The sequence below is a fragment of the Ranitomeya variabilis genome, chromosome 1 (genome assembly GCF_051348905.1).
Source record: "Ranitomeya variabilis isolate aRanVar5 chromosome 1, aRanVar5.hap1, whole genome shotgun sequence".
NCBI classification, from domain to species: Eukaryota; Metazoa; Chordata; class Amphibia; order Anura; family Dendrobatidae; genus Ranitomeya; species Ranitomeya variabilis.
The window spans coordinates 399,359,014-399,386,429 of record NC_135232.1 but is presented as its reverse complement, the minus strand read 5'-3'; the positions used below and the strand labels follow the sequence as shown (position 1 = coordinate 399,386,429).

The following is a 27,416-nucleotide window of genomic DNA, read 5'->3' as shown; positions in this document are numbered from 1 at the left end:
GGAAGCGTTACAATCATTGCTGCAACAACATCCCTCAGAGGACCCCTTTAAAGCAGCGTCGGTCCCCCTATTGACTGAACTCCAGAGGTGGCGTCACAACAGACTTTATCACAATTCCCTTTAAAGACCATTCCCCTTTTACAGTGAGTCCCAGGGCCACGGATTGGGTCGCAGCCACCGTGACATCCCCTTTAAGCAACCGGACCTGGTGCCGAGTATACCCATTGCCCTGGTGGGTTACTCATAATCTCTTATGTGCTCTGTAGGACTGATATCTACCACTGACCATATGGCGGTAATATCCATGTTGGTCTTTATATAGAGATTATCTTCAGTAATAGCGCAGTCATGTGCTGAGGTTCTCCTCCACTATTGGGGTGCGTAACCCAGCTGTAATCAAGGTTACCTGGTTACGGGCCCACTCAGAAGCTTCGCCCCCCTGAACCAAAATCCTAGCTATGCCTCTGGATGAGGGGCCAGATGTCTTGACTTTATAGGGCACAGAAATTCCTGACGGCTCTCCAGTTTACAAAAACATTATATTCCCTGGGAAAGGAACTGAATGATGGCTCTTGTTTTACCTGACATGTTGATATTGTGTAATAATGTGAAATTTGGCTGGTTAAACTTTTGTAAATAACTGTTCCAGAGATTATCTGCAAAAGCACGGTTAATCCTTCCTTTAAAAGCACTGCAAAAGATGAAAAAAAGGCTTTATTCACTTTTTATTTGAGCAGCTGGAGAATTAAACCAGAACATTCTCTATCACTAACAATATTGCTGTACTCCAGGCAAGAAGTGCAGTCTAGGGCCTCATGCCGACATCAGTTTTTCTCGTACGAGTTCTGTCTGTGTTTTGCACTTGCACTCATACCCATTATAGTCTATGAGGCTTTTCAGTTATCCGTGTATTTTCGCTGTCTGCACAAAATAACTGAGGTATGTCCGACTTTGAGCCAAGTCTCGGCTCAGTCTCACCAATGCAAATCTATGGGTCCGTAAAAAATTGGACATCCATGTGCTGTCTTTTTTTCACAGACTGTTTGATGTGAGAATATTTTGAAACCTTCATTACGTTTTGTTTGTTTGCTTTTTTCATTTAGGAAAAAGTGATGAAACTCTAAACACATTTTATGGTAAAAACTGGCACACAGACCTAATTCCGATGAAACTATGATCAAAAACACTGATTAAACTAGGACAATTTTTTGCGTATGAGAAAAATCACTGACATCTTAATAAGCCATGACATAAAATATTTAACACTAGAAAATACGACTTGAAAAGTGCCAATACCATTTACCAACACATGGCAGCTGCTTCTATCTGGTCTTGTGTTATTAGGAATATAAAAAATATAAAACTCAAGTTAGAGACCAATAGTTTTGAATTTGTTTGCCTAAATGTAAACGCGACGCTCCGGTGACCGGTCCATGCATTGCGGTCTCGCGAGATGATGACTTAGCGGTCTCACGAGACTGCTACGTCATCATCTCGCAAGGCCGCAATGCACTCTTGGGACCGGAGCGTCACGAGAAGCATCGTTAAACACCTGGGCTGGATCCGGGGGCCGCCGGAGGGTGAGTATATAACTATTTTTTATTTTAATTCTTTTTTTAACAGAGATATAGTATCCACATTGCTATATACTACATGGGCTGTGTTAGATACTGTGTGGGCTATGTTATATACTACATATCTGTGCTATATACTACGTGGCTGGGCAATATACTATGTGGCTGACCAATATACTACATTGCTGGGTAATATACTACGTGGCTGGGCAATATACTATGTTGCTGGGCAATATACTACGTCGCTGGGCAATATACTACGTCACTGGGCCTATATACTACGTGGCTGGGCAATATACTACGTAGCTGGGCAATATACTACGTGGCTGGGAAATATACTACGTGGCTGGGCAATATATATGGCTGGGCAATATTCTACGTGGCTGGGCAATATATTACGTGGCTGGGCAATATACTATGTGGCTGGGCAATATACTACGTCGTTGGGCAATATACTATGTGGCTGGGCATTATACTACATGTCTGTGCTATTTACTACGTCGCTGGGCAATATACTACGTGGCTGGGCAATATACTACATTGCTGGACAACATACTATGTGTCTGTGCTATTTACTACATGGCCTGTGCTATATACTATGTGGGCTGTGCTATATACTATGTGGCTGTGCTATATACTATGTGGATGTGCTATATACTATGTGGCTGTGCTATATACTACGTGGCTGTGCTATATACTACATGGCTGTGCTATATACTACATGGGCTGTGTTATATACTACATGGCTGTGCTATATACTACATGGGCTGTGTTATATACTACGTGGCTGTGCTATATACTACGTGGCTGGGCAATATACTACGTGGGCTGTGCTATTTACTACGTGGGCTGTGCTATATACTATGTGGCTAGGCAATATACTACGTGGTAGTAGTAATCTCAAGATTACCCCCATTAATCCGCCATTTTCCACTTCCACCAACTTCGAGGATCTCCCCCCCGCCGAGCTGCCATGACAAATTGACATACTCGCCACAACAATACCACCACTGAACAATAGCTTTTCACATTCCCCAGCATTGAAAAACGACCTTAACACACCTCCAACACTTACAGTACTCCTCATATAAAAAAGGGGAGGGTGGGTAGGAGCTTCCTTAACTCTTTAGGTGGGTACTCAAAATGGTTGTCGTTGTGAGTAGAGTGCACCTTCTTATACTGTCCCTCCCCCTTATTGCCAAAAACAACCCCACCTCCTTCACAAATTCAAAGTTAAGCATTCTTCTTCCCGCTCTTAATATTAACCCCTTCCTCACTGCCCCAACTCAAAAACAAAAAACCCCAGTTAGCTCACTACTTCCCACATTAACCCCATCATGTCGGCATCCTCTTAGGGACCGTGGCCGCTGTATGGCCTCTCTTGACAAAAGGCGTATACGTGTTGTGAATTCCGTTCTTGGGCTCCCTCCTGTGGTTATGAATGGTACTTTTGTGAGTTCTGCCTTTGGGCTCCCTCTGGTGGTTTCGAGTGGAACTGCTGCTCCTTGAGGTTCTGCAGCAGCTGCTTTCACTAATCGGCTCCACTGGCCTTGCTATTTAACTTGGCTCTGGTCTGTAGTCCATGCCAGCTGTCAATGTTCTCTGGGTTGGATTCAGATCTCTACTTGGATTTCTCTGATGGCCTGTCCATTTCAGCATAAGATAAGTTCTTGCTAGTGTCAAGGTGAAAATGTATTTTCTTATATACCTTTGTACTTTTATATATCTTACACTGTAAAACAATAAGTTTTTCCTATCTGCTAGCTAATGCATATGTAATTGTATTTAAAGATGGTCGCCAGAGTTCAGTTTCGTTTCAGGTTAGTGACCGAAGGGTTAAGCCATTTCCTCAGAAACGAAACTTAAGGAATGTGAAGAAAAGGAGGAATCCACCAGAAGACGTCAGAACAAATCAGAAAGACTGGATGCTAGCTTAAACCCCGCCTAATGCACGCCTTCCCCTAACACTCAATATAGTATTGTGTATTTTAGAATAAAGCCAGTTGGTGTGACCGCTGCAGACATGTGTGGATGCACGGGGCATTAACTAAGTTTGAACCAGCTACCTGTCTGATTTATTCTTATCCGGTACCAGATGCCCTGCACACATATTAATTTGGAATGACTGGTGAATGAGGATTTAATTGTCGTATTACGACCCCGACAATTTTGGCACGACCAACGGGGGCGTGGCCAGCGATCCGAGACCCTCTGGACCCATGCCTGGATGTCTGTGGATGATACCCGTAGTGGCTGACCTCGAGGACTGATCACCCTCCGTACACGGTAAGTGGCGATCATGTACACTGTATATGTCACACTTGCTAGTGTCTCAGCCGTTATTGGTTTGTCTGTAGTCTCCTTGGGTCCGGGAGGTGAATGATCGAGTGGTGAGATCAAACGTGATCCTGTGCCACGCTCTGAACCAGCAACTGAGAGACGTCGCATCCTGTGCGACCTCTGTACACCACACCTCCTTTACCGGTCATTGTACTCCATTCAACCACCCTACCCGTGACTATTGTCTAGTAGTGAAGTGGACTGAAAAATTGAGCCAGTTGTAGATTGTGGGGCAGCTTAGTGAAAGGGATAGGAGACGCAGCCTCTGTGATATTGTACTAACCGGTAATTAAGACGTCCCAAGTGGGGGACCACCAGAATTTTGAGTACAAATAGGTAATTAAGACGCCCCGTATGGAGCCACCAGAAATAGGTAATTAAGACGTCCCGGAACGGGACCACCAGAAACAGGTAATTAAGACGCTCCGTACGGGACCACCAGAATTTTTGTGGAGGGGTCTCACTAGGAGACCGCCTCCCGACTGTTTGGGATATCGTGGCAGGATAGTCTGTTAATCACTGTGTTCAGGTTAGGGATGGAAATATTGAGCGCGAGGCTCTTTTTCTTATACGTTGAGCGAGAGGCTCCGTGTTTTTAGAATATCAGTGTTGAAGATCGCTGCCAGTGGTTTTACTGCAGAAAACCATAGTATCCTGGGAGCCAAGCTGCGTATCTTACAGCAAAAGAAGTCAGTGCCCCACAAGTTAGATGAGGATGCCGTGGAAGTCAAGACAATGGTCACGGGAGGGCAAGAGACAGTCAAGAAGCTTATCTGCGAGTTGCGCGAGGCTTAAAGAACAAAGGATGAAAATAGGTTGAGAGGAAGGATCAGATAATGTAGAGCCCGTATTTGGTTATAAAATGCCTTTGAACTGTGATCTTACAGATTGTAAAATGGCCGCCGTGCCACTGATGATGAAAATGCAGTCTCAGCCAGCGCCCTGTAATGGCGGCGGAAAGGGATCTCCAGAAGCGTAGGTGTGTCCTGTTTGTGTTGTGCAGAATCCAACCTGGGTGGAGACCTGCCTTGTGTGTGCGTACGGACCGTCTTTGGGGCTCTGCCCAGACCACGGAGGATTATAGGAAAGTTTTGTAGAAATTAGGTCTGAAAACTGCTGTAATTTGTGACTGTAGAAGATACGGAGCTTTGTATCAGTGCTGTGTACTGTAGGGGAGGGGCTGAGCAGACCGCTGCGAGATTTCTTTGTCACTTCTTCTTCTTCTTTCTCCTTATCTGCGCTACGTGCTGGAGAAAGGGGGGTATAGAGTTGTGCTCTTGCTCTCCCTTCAGCGCTGAAGAATGCAGTGGAAGTTCTTATCTCCGTGTTACTAGATGGGAGGGGCTGAGTGAATCCCTGCGCGACCTGCTTGCAATTTTTCCCCTCGGCGCTGTGGGCTACGGGGGAGGGGGGGGGCCATGTATTGCATTCTAAGTTTTCTCTGTCCTTGGTACAATACACACTGAGAGATTTATGTTTACAGCAATAAGTACTGTATGAAATTGAAAGTGAAATAGACCTGCCTAGTCTTAGATGAAAACTTGTAAGTAATTGAAAGATTGGTAAAAGGCACCAATATATCCTGGATTGCCGAGAAGTTCTATGGGCGTCTTATGGTAGTGTTTGAAGATCTGGGATTCCCATTGTAATAAAAAGCCCATTCATACCTTTTTGTAGTAGATCCGATATTGGGATTTCCACTCCGGATGATGCATTGCAAATAGTAAAAGGTTTTCAAAAGAATTTAGTCCAGCAGGAAAGGAAGGGTTAAATCAGCAGCGCTTCTTACTGTCTATGTAACAGACTCTAGTTTCTGCCTCCTCCCTTCGTACACGTGAGTCCAGCTTCACATTCCAATACGCCTTTAACCCCGTATGGGAATTTCATTATCTCCCCAGCCCCGCCATGCAAATTCTCAGATCAAGAGCTTGTTTTAATTAGAGTAGATGACAGACCCAATAAATATACTCTTATAAAACCTATCCCTGTGGGACCTTTCCCTGAAGTTACTGCTCAGTTCGTAATCTCTTCTATAGGTTCGGTAAATTTACTGGGGGCAGTTTTATTATTACAGTTCTGCTCCAGGATATAATTCCAAGATGATGGTCAGATGGTCCTTGCGTTATATAACTCCTATGCAGATGAATATAAAGAGATGTGTATCCTACTTGCCCTTCCCACAGTTATGATGGTCCTGATAGACCCAGATTCTCCCCCAATAATGCCTGTAGAACCAGTAAAAGTGTTTCTCAAACCTGGTGCCCCTTTTTCTAAAGTCCATCAATACTCTTTGAAATATGATCAGGAGCAGTGTCTCAAGGGGCAAATACAAATGTTATTCGATAATGGTGCCCTGATACCCTGTGTTTCCCCATGTAACACACCCGTGTTTCCCGTTAAGAAAAAAAAAAAAAAAACCCACCCGGCCAACCCCCTGTGTACCGGTTGGTACAAGATCTACAGGCATTTAATGCAGTTACTGTTCCAGAAACTCCGGTGGTGCCTAAGCCACATACTCTTTTGTCCCAGATATCTCAGGATGCCGCTTGGTTCATGGTTATCGATCTTGCCAATGTCTTCTTCAGCTTTCCATTATACCCAGATTGCCAGTTCTGTTTGCATTCATTTAACAGGGATGACAATTGACGTGGACAGTTATGCCAAAGGGGGGCCAGTCATAGCCCAAGAGTGTCAGGCCTACCTTGCCACTTATGGCCCCTTGTATCCAGGAGACGCTATGTCCACCCAAAGAGGGAATCTGCCCTGTGATATAGTGTTACACACTGCAGGCCCTATATATGATTACAAGACACCCGAGCACTGCTGCACAGTATTGCAGACAGAGCTCACCTGCAGGACATGCTACAGGTGTGCTGATTCAGCTTCATGGAGACAAACAGAGACCTGTTGCTTATTATAGTGGCCGCCTGGGTACGGTGGCAAGAGGAAGCCCCTTCTGTGTTCGGGCCGTGTTGTCTGTCCAGCTGTTGCTACACAAGTCTTCAGAGATTGTTTTGGATCACCCACTGATGGTCCATACCCCACGATGTATATAGTATCCTTAATCAGGTACAACCTAGCCACATGTCCATGGCTGGACAGCTGCGACTTCGGTGTGCTATTCTCATGCCTACTAATGTGACTTTGAAAAGGTGCACTGTCCTAAACCCCGTTACTCTTCTCCTAGTTCCCCTGGATCCAAAGGGGGGAGGAGTAGGTGACATGAAGGTGACATGAGCAAGGACACTCTTTTTCTTTCTAGAATGGATCCAGAGGAACAAGATTAGGTTTCCAAACCACATGATTGTCTAGAATTGATGTCTCAGGAAACAGCTGGTTTCTAGTGTGCCTATTCTAATGCTGATTTTGAGCTTTTTGTAGATGGATCCTGTCACCAAGATGACCAAGGATGCTACTGTACCAGATATGCTGTGGTCTCAGAACATGAGATAATCAAGGTAGAGTCAATGCCAGCTCATATGTCTGCACAAGAAGCAGAGCAAACTAGCAGAAGGTAAGACTGTAAATATCTACACTGATTCCAGGTATGCTTTTGGCATTACACACGATTATGGGCCTATCTGGAGAGCCAGGGCTTTCCTGACAGCAAATGGCCACCCCTTTAAACGTGCTGAGGCAGTCCAGCAACTTATGAATGCACTACAGCTTCCCACCCAAGCAGGCATCATAAAGGTAAAGGCACATACCAAAGGCACTGATGGACGGACAAAAGGGTAACGCACTGGCAGACCAGGCTGCGAAGAAAGCAGCAAGCACTCCTGTGGCCTCTCAAGTACATCACCTAGACACCCCACCATCTCCACTTGTGTTGAAAGACATCTTAGCCCGGTTACAAGAACAGGCAAGTAAGGAGGAGAAAAATAGGTGGCAAAAGATAGGGGCTTGCTCTGATACCGTCACTGGACTATGGGGGAGGGGTGAAAAGGTCTGCCTACCACAGGTACTGTACCCAATGATGGCACAGGTTCTGCACAGGAATGTGCACCACTCGAAGACGGCCATGTGTGACACCCTACAGAAACAACGGATTGCCCCCGAGTTTTCCACCTGCGCAGAAAGGCAGGTACAGAGCTGCATGATATGTGTCACACATAATCAGAGTAGGACAGTGAAAACCCCATCCAAACACGCTCCCCGGCCCTTTAACCAATTCCAGAGACTGCAGATTGATTAAATTCAGTTACCCAGGGTAGGGACGTATGAGTATGTGTTGGTCTGCATTGATTTATTTTCAGGTTGGCCAGAAGCCTACCCAGTTGCCAAAGCTACGGCTAAGACAACGGTGAAGAAACTGATGGCTGAGATCATATGCAGGTATGGAGTTCCTGAAGTCATTGAAAGCGATCGGAGTTCCCATTTTACTGGAGAGATCATGTCAGAGGTAATGGCAGCACTGGGGGTAAGTCAAGCATTGCATACTCCATGCACAGAGTAGTGGAAAAGTGGGGAGACTAAATGGAGCTCTTAAGCTTAAAATCCAGAAGGCAATGGCAGAGACTGGTAAACCATGGACAGAATGCCTTCCTCTAGCTTTGTTTTCAGTAGGATATACCCCAAACAGGAAGACAGGACAGTCACCGTATGAGATTCTGTTTGGCAGGAGCCCCAGTCTTGAATGTTTCTTTCCACAACAGTTGCAGCTCAAGTACCAGGACTTGACTAGCTATGTGCAGGCCTTACATGGACACCTTGCCAAAGTGCATTTAACTGTCTTCAGTTCTCTTCCAGACCCAGACAAGGTTCCTGGACACCATCCCTTTGTGCCAGGAGACCTGGTGTATGTGAAAAAGTTTGTGCGCAGAGATTGTCTCCAGCTGAGATTTGAAGGACTTCACACGGTGATCCTGGTCACCCCCACTGCAGTAAAACTTGAAGGAAAGAGCACCTGGATCCACGCCTCACACTGTAAAAGAGACTGTTGTTTTTGATCCTGGAACTGAGGGCCATCCTCGCCCCTACCTTCTCGGCCCCTAATGTAAATGAAAATACTAAGGTCCCACTATTCTCTGGATAAACCTGACAGCCCCGGTGAATATCTGGCGATTTGATTTCTGTGATGTAGTCAAGTGTCCCGAGACTGAACGGGTGGTAGAGGAGATCATCCAGTTTTATATGTGTGTTACCAGAAATGACAACAATAACTGTTATTATTAGACAGATGCTGCCTGGAATACGGGAGACGATTGGGGATATAAAAGTCTTCGTGAGAGAATGCATCTAACAGCCCTTCTGCAACCACTTAGGGGCTGTAAATGGGGTAAAAATTGTTACCCCCTTCTCCTAAATCTTGAAAGCCCCCAATCTGCTGACCTGCAGACATTTGTACTGGGAAGGCATTATAATTATGTATTTAGTAGTGGATACCATGGGAATTTAGGCCATATACAGCTCCGGGATATTAGCTTCAGACCAACCAAAGCCCCTGTTACCAGTACACCTAAAACAGGCCCAGGTGAGCGTTTGCAAAATGTAGTTAATGAAGTGATCCCCATTCCAGGTCTCAGTTGGCAAGAGGTTTTCTCCATAGAAACACAAACAGCCCCAAGGAAAAACCTATGGTTAGAATGGGTGAGATACAATGTAAGAGTCCAGAATATCTCTGTAGGATGTATTGCTTGTGCTGCTGCGAATACACACCTATACACACATGCATTACTTTTTCCTGATGACAACACCACTGCCTGTGTCATGAATTTGTTGAAAGGTTTGAAGCCCACTGATTGCCCAGATTATGTCCCACTGATTCATGAGAAACCTAGACTAAAGGTCCCAGGAGAAGTAACCGTATTAGCTGACAATTACACCTGCTACAATTCCTATAACACTACAGGTACACCAGTAGGGATCTTCGAGACAGGTTTCTGCAGGGAGAACAGTTCTTTAGATACTGACTTGCTAATCAAACATACACATTATATGTACGACACTTATTGGTTATGTGGGGATGGTAAGCTCCGTCCTAGGTTGCCTAATGCCTGGATAGGCCAATGCACCCTTGTTAAACTAGCCATGCAGTTCAAAATTTTACCTTGGGATCCAAAGATACCTGATGAACCTACCAGAAAGAGGAGAAGTCTCGATCAGCTCCATATGAGTTATGAAGAAGATCCACTAGTATATATTGATGCCATTGGGGTGCCAAGGGGGGTGCCTGACCAGTTTTGAAGCCCAGAACCAGATTTATGCCGGCATTGCTTCTATAATCCCACAGATGCAGATTAATAAAAATGTTGAATGGATCAATTACATATATTACAGTGAACAAAGATTTGTTAATTATAGCTGTGATGCCTTTTAGGGTATAGTTGAGGATTTGGGCCCTAGCACTTGTATGACCCGTGCTGCAACCCGACCTAAGAGAATTACACTGAATCCTGTCCAGACAAGATCACATGCAGTGATATAAGAAGCTGACACAGGATTGTGGTTGGCGGATAGTGGGGACATTAACTTTTAGGAGTAGGCTGACAGTAATCCTTTTGGGAAGGAGCTGTAGACCAGCATGTCATGTTGCCCCCACCACCAGAGAACCAACCACATCAGGTAGGGTAAGACAGATACAGGAGTATTATCCCTGGAGGCCCTCTGACTAGCTAGCTACGCAAAAAACATTTGGCTGACCCTGAGAACCAACCTTTCTCATTTTACAGACAAATAATGACAATATGATGGACGTATTAAGTGCACCTAGGCAGGCCTAGGTAGTTAGTGAGCACAAAAACAGGTGACGTGCTAGGACACAAATTAAGATCTTTTTGCAGATGTGACAAAAGGAGAGAGTGTAGAGCTATACTTTGGACGGTTACAGCTGAAATGGGAAGACATGAGGTACAGTCCCATAAACCCACTTGATGTCAGAGTATTGGTAAATACATTCATTGACGGTATGACCAAAGACTTACAAGACGAAATATAGACAGCCAGACCTGAATGGCGAAATGTAGATCCAAAAGACCTGAAGGTTTCTAAAGAAGTTGAACAAATTAGGACAATAAGACGACGTGTCAGGTATGCTGGAGCAGACACATCTTTCTTCTCCAGTTGGTTAGGTGGGATCAAGGGATTCCTTCAATAAGTTTGTTTAGTACTGATTGCTCTCCTTATAATTGGATCGATAATTTTCTGTTGTGTTATTCTTTGTACAAAAAGGTTATTGCCAAAGCAACTCCGACTGGCACCGTCCTCAATCAAGAAGAAGACCCACCAGAGTACAATGGTACTGATCCAGGGGAGATCCCGAAGTACATTCCCCCTCAAGAGAGTAGACAAAACCCCCCATTCTCAGATGATGCTAAGAGACTTAGTTTAGGGACAGTGGGAGAACTCCATGTGAGGTTAGTGAAGGGTTCAGCTGCCTGGAGGCCTCTCGCTAGGGGAGAGTTTCTGAGGTGTCTGGATGAAGAAATCCACCTCCCCTTTTCCCATCACATGGACAGTCTCGAAGGATCCTTCTTTAAGGGAAAAACTTAGTGTTTAGGGGGGATTGTCAAGGTGAAAATGTATTTTCTTATATACCTTTGTACTTTTATATATCTTACACTGTAAAACAATAAGTTTTTCCTATCTGCTAGCTAATGCATATGTAATTGTATTTAAAGATGGTCGCCAGAGTTCAGTTTCGTTTCAGGTTAGTGACCGAAGGGTTAAGCCATTTCCTCAGAAACGAAACTTAAGGAATGTGAAGAAAAGGAGGAATCCACCAGAAGACGTCAGAACAAATCAGAAAGACTGGATGCTAGCTTAAACCCCGCCTAATGCACGCCTTCCCCTAACACTCAATATAGTATTGTGTATTTTAGAATAAAGCCAGTTGGTGTGACCGCTGCAGACATGTGTGGATGCACGGGGCATTAACTAAGTTTGAACCAGCTACCTGTCTGATTTATTCTTATCCGGTACCAGATGCCCTGCACACATATTAATTTGGAATGACTGGTGAATGAGGATTTAATTGTCGTATTACGACCCCGACACTAGTTCTTTGGTTGTCCATTTGCTTTGGATCTTACTGCTCAGTTAAGTTATGTTTCTTTTGTCCAGCTTGTCATTATGAAATATTCAGGCTAGTTGGAAGCTCTGGGGAAGCATATTTGCCCCTCCACACCGTGAGTCGGTGTGGAGATCATTTTTGTAAACTCTGCGTGAATTTTTAGTTTTTAATACTGACCGCACAGTATCCTTTCCTATTTTCTGTCTATCTAGATTAGAATTGGCCTCCTTTGCTAAAATCTGATTTCATTTCTGTGTATGTCATTTCCCTCTCTACTCACAGTCAATACATGTGGGGGGCTATCTTTCCTTTTGGGAATTTCTCTGAGGCAAGATAGTTTTCTGTTTCCATCTTAAGGGGTAGTTAGTTCTTAGGCCGTGACGAGGCGTCTAGGGAGAGTTAGGAACGTCCCACGGCTATTTCTAGTGTTGGTGTTAGGAGTAGGGTTTGCGGTCAGTAAAGTTACCACCTCCTCAGAGCTTGTCCCATGACTCATTTTACCCACCAGGTCATATCAGTGCTTCTCCGTAACCACCAGGTCATAACAGTACAGCTGGCCCACAATGTGGTAAATGCATCTCAAAAGAGGGAAAAGAAAGTTCTGAGCCATTTTTTTTTCCTTTGCAGCTTGTTTTGTCTTTTTTTTCCCCTTAATCTTTGGGTGGTTCCGGATTTTGGTGCTGATATGGAGGTTCAGGGTCTGTTCTCGCGTGTTGATCAGCTCGCTGCAAGGGTACAGAGTATCCAAGATTATGTTGTTCAGACTCCGGTTCTAGAGACTAGAATTCCTATTCCTGATTTGTTTTCTGGGGATAGATCTAAATTTCTGAACTTTAAAAATAACTGCAGATTGTTTTTTGCTTTGAGACCCCGTTCCTCTGGTGACCCCATTCAGCAGGTGAAGACTGTCATTTCTCTGCTGCGTGGAGACCCGCAGGACTGGGCATTCTCCCTAGAGCCAGGGAATCCTGCATTGCTCAATGTAGACGCATTTTTTCAAGCACTTGGACTGCTGTATGACGAACCTAATTCTGTGGATCAGGCAGAAAAAATCTTGCTGGCTCTGTGTCAGGGTCAGGAAGCAGCAGAAGTAAACTGCCAGAAATTTAGAAAGTGGTCTGTGCTCACAAAATGGAATGAGGATGCCCTAGCAGCTATTTTCAGAAAGGGTCTTTCTGAAGCCCTTAAAGATGTTATGGTGGGGTTCCCCATACCTGCTGGTTTGAATGAATCAATGTCTCTGGCCATTCAGATTGATCGGCGCCTGCGCGAGCGTAAGGTTGTGCACCATATGGCGGTGTCCTCTGGGCTGAGTCCTGAGCCTATGCAATGTGATAGGATTTTGACTAGAGCAGAACGGCAGGAATTCAGACGTCAGAATGGGCTGTGTTTTTACTGTGGCGACTCTACTCATGCTATTTCTGATTGCCCGAAGCGTACTAAGAGGGTCACTAGGTCTGTTACCATTAGTACTGTACAGCCTAAATTTCTCTTGTCTGTTACCCTGATTTGCTCATTGTCGTCCTTTTCTGTAATGGCATTTGTGGATTCTGGCGCTGCCCTGAACTTAATGGACTTAGAATTTGCCAAGCGCTGTGGTTTTTCCTTGGAGCCTTTGCAGAGTCCTATTCCCTTGAGGGGGATAGATGCTACGCCATTGGCCAGGAATAAACCTCAGTACTGGACACAGTTGACCATGTACATGGCTCCAGCACATCAGGAAAATATTCGTTTTTTGGTGTTGCATAATTTGCATGATGTTGTTGTGCTGGGTTTTCCATGGTTACAGCTACATAATCCGGTGCTGGATTGGAAATCTATGTCTGTGACTAGTTGGGGTTGCCAAGGGATGCATTATGATATTCCTTTGATGTCAATTTCCTCTTCCCCCTCTTCTGAAGTTCCTGAGTTTTTGTCAGATTTCCAGGATATATTTGATGAGCCCAAGTCCAGTGCCCTACCTCCTCATAGGGACTGTGATTGTGCTATTAACTTGATTCCTGGTTGTAAGTTCCCTAAGGGTCGACTCTTCAATCTGTCTGTGCCAGAGCATGCCGCTATGCGGAGTTATGTAAAGGAGTCCTTAGAGAAGGGGCATATTCGCCCGTCTTCATCACCGTTGGGAGCGGGATTCTTTTTTGTTGCCAAGAAGGATGGCTCCTTGAGGCCCTGTATAGATTATCGCCTTCTCAATAAGATCACAGTCAAATTCCAGTACCCTTTACCTTTGCTTTACCTTTGCTTTCTGATTTGTTTGCTCGGATTAAGGGGGCTAGCTGGTTTACCAAGATCGACCTTCGAGGGGCGTATAATCTTGTTCGTATTAAACAGGGCGATGAATGGAAAACAGCATTTAATATGCCCGAAGGCCATTTTGAATATCTTGTGATGCCTTTCGGGGTCTCTAATGCTCCATCTGTGTTTCAGTCCTTTATGCATGATATTTTCCGGGATTATCTGGATAAGTTCATGATTGTATATTTGGATGATATTTTGGTGTTTTCCGATGATTGGGAGTCTCATGTGAAGCAGGTCAGGATGGTATTTCAGATCCTTCGTGCTAATGCATTGTTGGTGAAGGGGTCTAAGTGCCTTTTTGGAGTTCAGAAGGTTTCTTTTTTGGGTTTCATTTTTTCTCCCTTGGCTATTGAAATGGACCCTGTTAAGGTCCAGGACATTCATGATTGGACTCAACCCACATCTGTGAAGAGCCTTCAGAAATTTTTGGGCTTTGCTAATTTTTATCGCCGCTTCATTGCTAATTTTTCTAGTGTGGTTAAACCTCTGACCGATTTAACGAAGAAAGGTGCTGATGTGGTGAATTGGTCCTCTGCGGCTGTGGAGGCCTTTCAGGAGCTTAAACGTCGCTTTACTTCTGCCCCTGTACTGCGTCAGCCAGATGTTTCTCTCCCTTTTCAGGTTGAGGTTGACGCTTCTGAGATTGGGGAAGGGGCCGTTTTGTCTCAGAGAAGTTCTGATGGCTCTTTGATGAAACCGTGTGCTTTTTTCCCCAGAAAGTTTTCGCCTGCTGAGCGTAATTATGATGTCGGCAATTGGGAATTGTTGGCTATGAAGTGGGCATTTGAGGAGTGGCGACATTGGCTTGAGGGAGCTAAGCATCGCGTTGTGGTCTTGACCGACCATAAGAATCTGATTTACCTCGAGTCTGCCAAGCGGTTGAATCCTAGACAAGCTCGATGGTCTCTGTTTTTCTCCCGTTTTGATTTTGTGGTTTCATATCTTCCGGGATCTAAGAATGTGAAGGCTGATGCCCTTTCTAGGAGTTTTTTGCCTGATTCTCCGGGAGTTCTTGAGCCAGCTGGTATTCTCAAGGAGGGGGTTATTCTTTCTGCCATCTCCCCTGATTTGCGGCGGGTGCTTCAGGAGTTTCAGGCTGATAAACCTGACCGCTGCCCAGTGGGGAAACTGTTTGTTCCTGATAGATGGACTAATAAGGTAATTTCTGAGATTCATTGTTCTGTATTGGCTGGTCATCCTGGGATTTTTGGTACCAGAGATTTGGTTGCCAGGTCCTTTTGGTGGCCTTCCTTGTCGCGGGATGTGCGTTCTTTCGTGCAGTCCTGTGGGACCTGTGCCCGGGCCAAGCCCTGCTGTTCCCGTGCTAGTGGGTTGCTTTTGCCTTTGCCGGTCCCTGGGAGGCCTTGGACGCATATTTCCATTTCTGATCTTCCTGTTTCTCAGAAGATGTCTGTCATCTGGGTGGTTTGTGATTGGTTTTCTAAGATGGTCCATTTGGTACCTTTGCCTAAGTTGCCTTCCTCCTCTGATTTGGTTCCATTGTTCTTTCAGCATGTGGTTCGTTTGCATGGCATTCCAGAGAATATTGTGTCTGACAGAGGTTTCCAGTTCGTTTCTAGGTTTTGGCGGTCCTTTTGTGCTAGAATGGGCATTGATTTGTCTTTTTCGTCAGCATTTCATCCTCAGACAAATGGCCAAACGGAGCGAACCAATCAGACCTTGGAAACCTATTTGAGATGCTTTGTGTCTGCTGATCAGGATGATTGGGTGACCTTCTTGCCATTGGCCGAGTTTGCCCTTAATAATCGGGCTAGTTCGGCTACCTTGGTTTCGCCTTTTTTTTGTAACTTTGGTTTTCATCCTCGTTTTTCTTCGGGGCAGGTTGAGCCTTCGGACTGTCCTGGTGTGGATTCTGTGGTGGACAGGTTGCAGCGGATTTGGACTCCTGTGGTGGACAATTTAACGTTGTCTCAGGAAAAGGCTCAGCGTTTTGCTAACCGTCGTCGGTGCGTTGGTCCCCGGCTTCGTGTTGGGGATTTGGTCTGGTTGTCTTCTCGTCATGTTCCTATGAAGGTTTCTTCCCCTAAGTTCAAGCCTCGCTTTATTGGTCCTTATAAGATTTCTGAAATTATCAATCCTGTGTCTTTTCGTTTGGCCCTTCCAGCTTCTTTTTCCATTCATAATGTGTTCCATAGATCTTTGTTGCGGAGATATGTGGTGCCCATGGTCCCCTCCGTTGACCCTCCTGCTCCGGTGTTGGTTGAGGGGGAGTTGGAGTATGTGGTGGAGAAGATTTTGGATTCTCGTCTTTCGAGGCGGAAGCTTCAGTATCTGGTTAAGTGGAAGGGTTATGGCCAGGAGGATAATTCTTGGGTTTTTGCCTCCGATGTCCATGCTGCTGATTTGGTTCGTGCTTTTCATTTGGCTCGTCCTGATCGGCCTGGGGGCTCTGGTGAGGGTTCGGTGACCCCTCCTCAAGGGGGGGGTACTGTTGTGAATTCCGTTCTTGGGCTCCCTCTTGTGGTTATGAATGGTACTTTTGTGAGTTCTGCCCTTGGGCTCCCTCTGGTGGTTTCGAGTGGAACTGCTGCTCCTTGAGTTTCTGCAGCAGCTGCTTTCACTAATCGGCTCCACTGGCCTTGCTATTTAACTTGGCTCTGGTCTGTAGTCCAAGCCAGCTGTCAATGTTCTCTGGGTTGGATTCAGATCTCTACTTGGATTTCTCTCATGGCCTGTCCATTTCATCATAAGATAAGTTCTTGCTAGTTCTTTGGTTCTCCATTTGCTTTGGACCTTACTGCTCAGTTAAGTTATGTTTCTTTTGTCCAGCTTGTCATTATGAAATAGTCAGGCTAGCTGGAAGCTCTGGGGAAGCAGATTTGCCCCTCCACACCGTGAGTCGGTGTGGAGATCATTTTTGTAAACTCTGCGTGGATTTTTAGTTTTTAATACTGACCGCACAGTATCCTTTCCTATTTTCTGTCTATCTAGATTAGAATTGGCCTCCTTTGCTAAAATCTGATTTCATTTCTGTGTATGTCATTTCCCTCTCTACTCACAGTCAATACATGTGGGGGGCTATCTTTCCCTTTGGGAATTTCTCTGAGGCAAGATAGTTTTCTGTTTCCATCTTAAGGGGTAGTTAGTTCTTAGGCCGTGACGAGGCGTCTAGGGAGAGTTAGGAACGTCCCACGGCTATTTCTAGTGTTGGTGTTAGGAGTAGGGTTTACGGTCAGTAAAGTTACCACCTCCTCAGAGCTTGCCCCATGACTCATTTTACCCACCAGGTCATATCAGTGCTTCTCCGTAACCACCAGGTCATAACAATACGTGACTCATGTGAGCCCAAGTGATAAACTTCCTTAACCTTTATTAAAATAAAATCCCAACCACAACCCACCTTATATAATATAACGACCCCAATAAAACACTTGAAGCCTTAATTGGATTTTAAAATGGCCACAGCAGCCTTTTATTAACATAAATTATAACAATTTTAACAATAAACGACCAATAAAGAGGGGTGGTCCTCGAAGCCCGAAATTATAAACTTCACATATCCCAATCTCACTTTTTGGCCACCCAGGCTAATTCTTACCCCCAGCCGCCATGCACCAGCTCAGGGATAGCTAACAACCAACCTGGTCAAACCAAAAGACCCATCCAAGGGTCCCTTGAATACCACTCCAATGGGATATCCACACCCCGCCTACTTCAATTCACCCAGGGGGAGTCCAGGACCTCTCAAGATCACCCCCCATTAATCCACCATTTTCCACTTCGACCGACTTCGAGGACCTCCCCCCACCACCAACATAAATGGGCTGACACCTTAGCCATTTATGCCCCTCCACACCTTTAAGCCCCTTTCTATGCCATTGTGAATGGCCAAACACCACATATCTGTACCCACCGCGTTCAAGTGAACTCCATCAGCTCTCCAAAAACCGCCTTTGCCCGACTCCAATTCCACATGTCTCACCACTAATGCTCCATTCCAAGTCATAAATTGAGATATCGCCCTGTTCACTTTGATTCTTGCTCTGTTTATTCCTTCAATAGATCTGGCACCACGCCACACCTTACACGGGATGATGTCTGACCAAATTACTAGGACCTTTGGAAACATCGACCACAACCTCAACATATCAAGTTTAATGTCCCTGATCAGCTCCCTACAGGAGCGTTTTCCCAAATCATTCCCACCTAGGTGAAAAACGACCACCTCCGGCACCCTATCCAGCTGAACAAAACGATTAAATTCAGGCAACAATTGTTTCCAAACCATTCCCCTTGTACCGATCCAACGTAGTGTCACTGACTCTCTAGGAAAACCCAACTGCCGCCCGTCTGGACGAACCGCTGCTCTCAAAGCTGCCCAGAACACAAACAAGTGTCCCATTATCCAAACCAGCATCCAATTGATCACTGGAACAAAACAAAATTGACAGCCGATATCAGAGAAAAACCCCGACACAATGCCAACTAATATCATTACACTAACTCCGGACGAACGTACGAGCGAAACCTCTCCGATTCCCAACGCCCAATCCTCTTGACAATCTCCTCACCCAAACCCATTCTGGCCGCCTCCATTGCTGCCCCAATTCTAAAGGAATGTCTGCAATAGTCTGTCGCAGGGATACCTCCCGCTTCTAAACAACGCCTAAATACCGTGATGAACTGAAAATGCGACAAGAAAGAGCCGTCCTCATGAACTAACAGTGGTTCATTCAAAACACCGCCCCTATCCATGTAATTCCTAACACAAAACACAGGACATAATGGTGAACCATCCACTCTAAACAACACCACTTTGCACCCTTTTCCAAACACATTGGTTTTGGAAGAGCGAATGAATACAACCACCCTGTCGCTACAAACATCCAGTCCTCTCTTTGCAAAATTCCTTTTTTACACCTGGAAGGACTGATCAACTCTCCCAACCGAAATGCTCCAAAGAGCTCCGCTTTAAACAAATCCACCTCCCAATCTGAAAAACATACCCCAGATAACTGATGTCCAATAGTTAATAATACTTCATAAGAAAGTTTCCCAATAATGACTGATTAACAACAATAAGATACATTCATCATCCAACTCCTCCTCCAGCGATACCTTCCACGACTCCCACAAACGCCAAGCCTGACCATACTGAGCCCACGATCTGTCCGACAGCGACCTAGAAAATAAACCCCTTACAGCCCACAAGGCAGGTTCCATAAATCCACTGGACATTCCAGGCCTGATGCATGCGTTTGTGGTGCCAACTCCCGGAAGCGATGCCACTGAAAACAAGAAAGAACGTCAACAATAGGGTTAAGCACAACTGTACTGACCTCGGACACAATCCATAAATTAAATTTAAGTCCCAAGAAGACTAAGAGTTTTAAAACTTTCACAACAGCTGGTGATGCTGCTGACAATGCATTTATAGCGGATACCACCCCCACATGTTCACAAGGAAAACAAATCTTTTTGTTCTTTACTTCTTCTCCCCATAACAACAGCGCAACAACCCTTGGAAACAACTGTAGCAATAGCTGATTTGTCATTAAACCCTGCCCCTTCCACTCCCGAGGCCATTCTGCCGCCATCCAGTTTTTAAAAAAAAAAAAAACCAAAACCACGTTCCTCGACTATGCCAACCAATAGACCCAAATCTTCAGCATATACTGTTGGCTGTATCCAAAGAGATCTGCCGTTATACCCATCCAGAAAAACCGACCACACCTTCAGGTCCTCCCGTAATTCCTTCTTTAATCTGATAAAGTGCATGGAGGATTTTATTCCTGCCGTCGCCAATGATAGCCACCGACAAAAAGCTCGCCCCAGCAGCATAATCCTACATGCAAAATTCAGTTTACCCAACAATGATTGCAAACTACGTAAGGTTATTTTCTTTGAATCACTCGCCTTAGCTACCTCTTCCTTCAAAGCTACAATCTTGTCGGCAGGTAGTCTGCATGCCATCGCCATGGTGTCAATTTCAATTCCCAGAAAACTCAACACAGAGATTGGACCCGCTGTCTTTTCTTCAGCTAATGGGACCCCAAAACGTTTTGCCATGCTTACCATTGTGTGTAACAATATTGGACAATCAGCCGCCTGAGCAGGGCCAACAAACAAAAAAATCATCCAAGTAATGCACACACGAATTCAAACCAGACACGTCCTTGACAACCCATTCTAGAAAAGAGCTAAACATCTCAAAATAAGCACATGAAATCGAACAGCCCATAGGAAGGCAATGATCAATGTAAATACCACCATCGCAAAAACAACCCAACAAGTGCATGCTCTCAGGGTGAACCGTCCGTAAACAGAAAGCCACCTCGATGTCCGTTTTTGCAAGCTTAGCTCCTCTGCTGCACAAACGAACCAAATCCATGGCTGCGTCAAAAGACGTGTACAGCACTGAACACAATTGGGGATCGATCCCATCGTTTACCGAGGTGCCCCTAGGAAAAGACAAATGATGGATCAATCTGTACTTATTGGGTTCTTTCTGGCGACACCCTTAAATTAACAAGAGGAGGCGTCACAAATGGCCCCTCCATCCTGCCCAATGCAATTTTTAGCTAAGTTTTTCAGAGACCACTTCGGGGAATTGTAATGCCGATTTTAAATTCTTTTTGGATAAATTAACAAGCGGGATTCTAAAACCTTCCTAAAAGCCACTACTCAACAAAGCTGCCGCTGCTACATCGGGATATCTACTTAGAAAGCCCTCCATCGCGTCCCAACGCACCGGAGTCACCCCTTTTTTCAGCTAAATCGATTCCTTTCTGTCTATTTCCTTTAAAGCATTTTGCTGCACCGTGGGCACCCCCGCAGGCTGAACATTCATGTGTAAATTTGCACTTGCTTCCAAATTTGCAGGACCCATTATTGAAGGAAAATCACAGTCCTTTCTGAATTGCCACCGAATCCCCCGACTGCCCTGAACTCCCGGTGCCCCCATGAAATGGCTGAACGTTTGCACTTAACCTAGACGGAACCATTACCTTCATCCACAACACTATATCTTTATGATCCCAGCAAGTATGAGGTTGGATCGCTTACGTTGACGAAATTGTTCATCATAACGTAACCATCCCTGCCCCCCATAAACCCTATACGCTTCGCCTATTGCATCCTGATAAAAAAAACAACCCTGAACTGTTTTCAGGAGCCTTCTCCCCGATAGTGCTAGCTAAAATAGCAAAAAGCCTGCAACCAATTTGCAAAGGTCCTCGGTATTAAACGATACCTCCTCTTCTCATCGTCTTCCTTTTTTGAATCATCCCTCCTAGCTCTATCCAGATTAAACCGTTCAAGAGGCAATAACGAAAATATCTCAATGTATTCACCCTTCCATATTTTCTCCCTCACATCTTGTTTTAAATGCGTCCCCAGAAGACCCTCAAAACATACATACACTTCACCCCTAGCTGAATCATCCAGATGTATTGTGTCCTCCTTTTCTTTCTCCCCTGTCAAAACCGTGGCTGGCTAAACCCGTAGACCCTAAACCATCAGTTGGTGTAATTGCTCTAGAAGCCCCGTCGCTGATCACTGAAGAGGCGGTTGCGCTCACACTTAAACCTGGGTTGCCACGCGCAACAAAAACTTCAGGTAAATCTCCAGACCCTGAAATTACACCGGAATTCCCTAACCATGCCGTTGACGGTAATGTCCCCCTGTGCGACCCCGACACCCACAATCCTGCTAACTCACCCAGTCCCCTAAGTATCAAACCCATACCCCCACCAACTCCCCCTGAAAAAACCTCTACATTCCTAATATCAGGAGAAGATAAGCAAGGGTTAAAGATTAAAGGATAATTACTCTCACCTAGCTGCCTGGGTGCTGTGAACCCAGCAGCCGAAGATCCGGAATCCTGTTGAAGATGTCCTACTCCTGCCCCTGACCGGTCCGCTGCAGAATCCGGGGCTCTTGTGATATCATGCTCCCCGGACCGCCTGCCACTGTCAGACGTGGAAGCGACTGACTGTGCCGCGACCCCAGGAGCTAATGTGGGTGGTGTCCCGGGAGTAAGGCCAGCCGCCTGCTGCCTGTAAGAAGCATCATGGCTCGTCACCTGGGATATTCCTCCAGGGCTAGAGGCAGAAGCCGTCGCCTGTTGTCCACAAACCCCTGACAGCACCCGCCCGATGCTCTGTGACTGCCATGCTCGGCTCCTGCATGAGGCACTGAGCGCTACCTCGGGCAACGCGCTGATGACAAGGCCGGCCTGCTGCCGCCCGCGATCATCCCGGCACTGAGGGGACATTGTATAGGGTCTCTGTCTCCTGGGTTCTCCCCCGTAGAGCAGGCCCAGCAGCCATGCTGATGCCTGCCGCTCCTGCTCCTGCTCTCCCTCTCTGTGTCCAAGAAGTTTAAAGGGGAAGCTGGCTTTTCCTCTCATTGTAGGTCCCGCCACTGCTGTGGATTCCTCCCGGCATTGCGACTCATGCTGGAAGGCCCGTAGCCTGTGTCGCTTACCGGAGGGTCCCCAGATAGGCTCCTAATTCAGCGCCGGACCCGGGGATTAACGTCGGGGCTCACGCGTGTCGGAGGCCTGGTTCTCTGTGGCCGGCGCCCACTTGGAGGTACCTGAGAAGCTCCAGCCGTTGTCCCCTGAAGCAGGCTGGACACAGATGCTTGAAGCCAGTCGGTACCTTTGTGAGCCTGCTGCATCTCTCAAGCGCTGAAGCAATTCCTCAACATCCATCAGGTAAGTATCCCACAGCTTCCTTAACTCTTCAGGTGGGTAAGTAAAATGGTTGTCGCTGTGAGGAGAGTGTGCCTTCTTATACTGTCCCTCCCCCTTCTTGCCAAAAACAACCCCACCTCTTTCACGAATTCAAAGTTAAGCATTCCTCTTCCCACTCTTAATATTAACCCCTTCCTCACTGCCCCAACTCAAAAGCAAGAAACCCCAGCTTGCTCACTACTTCCCACATTAACCCCGTCATGTTGGCCTCCCCTTCGAGCCTTAGGGCCGCTGTACGGCCTCTCTAGACAGGAGGGAAATAAAAATACAGAGTCAGGAAGTAGCCTGGCCAGAATCAGGGAATGGAAAACCTTAGCACAGTAATAAAGCCAAAATGATCCATTGCTCGCACACTAGAAGGTTGGAGGGAGAGTCTTTAGACTACGTTTCCATGATGATCTTTTGCTGAGTTTTTGACGCTGCAGAATTCTGCACTATTTCTGCTCCCATTATATAAATTAGGTTACTAGCGTTTTTCATTTCATTTTTGAGTGTGCTTTTTTAACATGCGTTTGTATCGCGTTTTTGAAACTGCGTTTTTTGTCTCTTTTTCGTGTGTCATGCTTTAAATAAAGCTGCTTTGTTTTTGATACTTCCTGGGATTTGGCTTTGACAATACTTTATTGATATACTTAGTCCAGATTACATGTGTTTTATATGTGTTTCTGCCACGGAACCAAACTAAAAATGAATTTGCCTATTTTCCCTGCTGATTTTCCTTTTGTAATGCAAGTCTATGGGGAAAATCTGCACAGGAAACACAGCATACACACAAGTGAAACTGACATGATGCGTTTTTCAAACAGGCAGCGCAGGTCAGTTCACGCTGAGAAAAATAAAAATACAGTGGGCATGAGATTTCTATAAATCACATCCACTTTGCTGGAAATGTAAGATGCTTTGTTTTTAATGCAGCAGGAATATGCAGTGTCAAAAACTCACCAAAAGCTCATGGCGGCAACGTAGCCATGAAGAAAAGAAGTTTGTGGGCACTAGGTATTTTAGTTAAACTTTAAGAAGCAGAGAGCCAATGCACACACGTGAAAAGGACCATGGTAGTAAGCAGAATGCTGAGCAATGAAAGCAGGAGGAAGAGGGTGGCAGAGTATAGCATGGCAGTGCCAGTGAGATGAGTGGATCATAGCACATTGGAGCATTACAAAATAATCGCACTACCAAAATTGAGAACTTGTTTTTTTGCATGGTGAGCAGACATTGATACTATTTTGAGGTAATAAAATTTTTGGTTGGCGGTACGATGATTGAAAAACAACAATTATGGAATTTTAATTTGCATTGCTTTATGGCGTTTACTTTATGAGTCAATTAATTTTATGTTTTCATAGATCATACTTTTATTAGTGATGTATTTCAAGTGTATATTTCTGTTAATGTTGATGATTATGGCTTACAGCCAATGATAACCTAAAAGTCATTGTCTCAGTAAATTAGAATACTTTATAACACCAGCTTGAAAAAAATGATTTTAAAATCCGAAATGTTGGCCTACTGAAATGTATATTCATTAAATGCACTCAAAACTTCGGTAGGGGCTCCTTTGGCATCAACTACTGCATCAATGAGGCATGTCATGGAGGTGATCAGCCTGTGGCACTGCTGAGGTGTTATGGAAGTCCAGGTTACTTTGATAGCAGCATTCAGCTGCTCTGCCTTGTGCGGTCTGTTGTCTCTCATCTTCCTCTTTACAATACCCCATAGATTCTCTATGGGGTTAAGGTCAGGTGATCAATGATGGTTTCGGGAGCGATGTAATCTGCTGGTGTAGGTCCACTGTGTTTTATCAAGACCGAAGTCAGCGCAGCCACCTAACAGGAAATTTTAGAGCACTTCATGCTTTCCTCTGCCGAAAAGATTTTTGGAGATGGAGATTTCATTCTCCAGCAGGACTTGACACCTGTCCACACTGCCAAAGGTACCAATTCCTGGTTTAAAAACAACAGTATTACTGTGTTTGATTGGCTAGCAAACTTGTTTGATCTTAACCCCATAGAGAATCTATGGGATATTGTCAAGAGGAAGATGAGAGACACCAGACCCCACAATGCAGATGAGCTGAAGGCTGCTATCAAAGCAACCTGGGCTTCCATAACACCTCAGCAGTGCCCCAGGCTGATCACCTCCATGCCACGCTGCATTGATGCAGTAATTGATGCAAAAGGAGCCCCAACCAAGTATTGAGTGCGTTTACTGAACATATATTTCAGTAGGCTATTATTTCGGATTTGAAAATCAATTTTCAAGCTGGTGTTATAAAGTATTCTACTTTACTGAGATAATGACTTTGGGGTTTTCATTGGCTGTAAGCCATAGTCATCAACATTAACAGAAATAAACACTTGAAATACATCACTCTCTTTGTAACGACTCTATGGAATATATGAGTTTCACTTTTGGTATTGAAGAACTGAAATAAATTAACTTTTTGATGATATTGTAATTTTGTGAGATGCACCTGTAAGTCCTCAAATCTTAACAATGGAAAGCTTGTAATTCATCGAAATATACATGGGAGAAGCAAGAGCGAGAAACCCGCTGACTATAAGAGCTTGAGTCGCCCGCCAGGGCCTGGGGTACTCAGCACCGGGTCCGGTCACAATTAAAGGGGTGGTCATGTGGCAGTGACCCGGTCCATGCCCTGGGCACTCAAGTTAAGGGGGAAAGTCTTTAAAGGGTATTTTGGAATAAAGTTTATTCGTGATGTCACCTTTGGTTCTCAGTCAGAGGGGACCGACGCTGCTTAAAGGGGTCTTCTGGGGTGATGTTGTTGCAGCAAGATGGTGACGCTTCCCACAGGTGAAGCGGGGTCCCCAGGGCTTCCAAGGTGTATGGAAAGGATGGTGGGTTGCCGGTAAATAACAGAGGACACAGGTTTGCAGTCTTTACCTGGTTTACTGATGGTAGCAGGCCTCAGTCTGGGGTACTGGCAACAGGTGCAGAAGGAGTCCAAGCAGCCTGAAAACAAGTAGAAATCCCCTTGGCAGGTCAGGTTGGGAGCCTTCCACTATGCGCTGGTTTTCTGGTCCCTTGCTACCTGTAGCTTGCTGGCAAGGTACCCCTTTTTCCTGTCCTGGGACAATACCTGCAAGGTAGGCAACTTGAGCTGTTCTCCTGGGGTCTCTGACACGGTGACTCCAGGCTCTATGTGCTGCTGTATCTCAGGTATGGTATGGGCAATTAACATACAATCCTATGCCTTCCGGTTCTACTGTGGACCTTGCAGTTATCCACAATCTCGGGCTCCCGGTGCCAGGTTTCTGTACTCTGGCTCACAGGAGGCCCAATCACAGCCTCCTTAAGCCGCTAATCACTCCTCTGAGCTCCTTTCCTGTCTTTTGTCCCTCACAGACTGTCTAACTCCTCCTCCAGACCAGGATGGATATCATGGAAGATCCCCTAAAACAGGATTTTGAGCGCCCCCTTCTGGCCTGGAGTTAGAATGTGTTGTGTGTAAGATTACCTGCCAAATGGATTCCAATTGTCTCCAGGCATGACACTACCCTCCACGAGAGGAAGGTAGCACCACTGTGGTACCCGAACTCCTGAGGTGCCACACTTACAATTAACAGATGAGAAAGAGAAATTACACCATTGACTATAGGAGCTTACACTTTTCAGGCAAGAAAGAGAGCCCTGTTGACTATAACCACTTACACTCTACAGGCGAGAGAGAAAGATAACCCTAAGAGCTTACACTTTACAGGAGAGAGAGAAACAGGACTCCGCTGAATATAAGAATTTACACTCTATAGAGGAGAGAGTGGTAGGGAGAGAGAGGCAGAATGCTGCTGACTATAACAGCTTACACAATACAGAAGAGAGACTTACCTAATGGCTCTGGAGATGGAATACAACACTGCTCTGTAAACTGTGCTCCACTGGAAACCACTGACTGATCTGTGATGACTCAGGTACTGACCACATCTATACAAGGTATGATAAATTGTAAGATGTTATAGCTGCAGGGCATCAGGGGGAGGCCACAATGCAAAATGATGTTAGCCAGATCACTGATGCAATGTGGGAAATGGTACTGGGCAAGTTTTTTTTGCTGTGAACCACTCAAATCTCAAAATGATCAAATTCAAGTGAAGCTGTGAATTTCAGGACCCTCAATTTGAACTTGATCCACCATGGGTCAATTTGCTCATCTCTAGGCCATAACCAATATGTTTATTTTCTATAAATTTTAAGTGTGTTTTTTTACATAAATAGTTTATTTAAAAAAATTTTACATTTTGTTTTTTCTTCATTAGTACCAATGTTCTGATCAGCTATATAGTGTAATAAAACTGTATATGTGGCCTACAGAGAAGCCTGTCCTATGGTTGGGACTTACAAGAGTACTGGCATGGCAGCCATGGAGCTTTCAACGGGTCCTCGACTGCCATGGTATCCCATAGGCACCCCATTATCTTGTTGGAGGGGTGAAGGGCACCCGTAAAGGCTTGCTCCC

At 45.3% G+C, this 27,416-nt stretch overlaps 1 long non-coding RNA gene across 1 annotated transcript in view; it reads right to left on the bottom strand.

The window, feature by feature from the left end:
• Nucleotides 1–26,861, bottom strand: part of LOC143800648 (uncharacterized) — a 178,401-nt gene extending 151,540 nt beyond the window's left edge. The window contains exons 1-2 of the long non-coding RNA XR_013220814.1: nucleotides 26,789–26,861; nucleotides 582–691 (exon numbers count right to left, since the gene is read on the bottom strand). This is a non-coding gene — a long non-coding RNA (uncharacterized LOC143800648). The remainder of the gene's footprint in view (nucleotides 1–581; nucleotides 692–26,788) is intronic.
• Nucleotides 26,862–27,416: the final 555 nt, after the last annotated feature.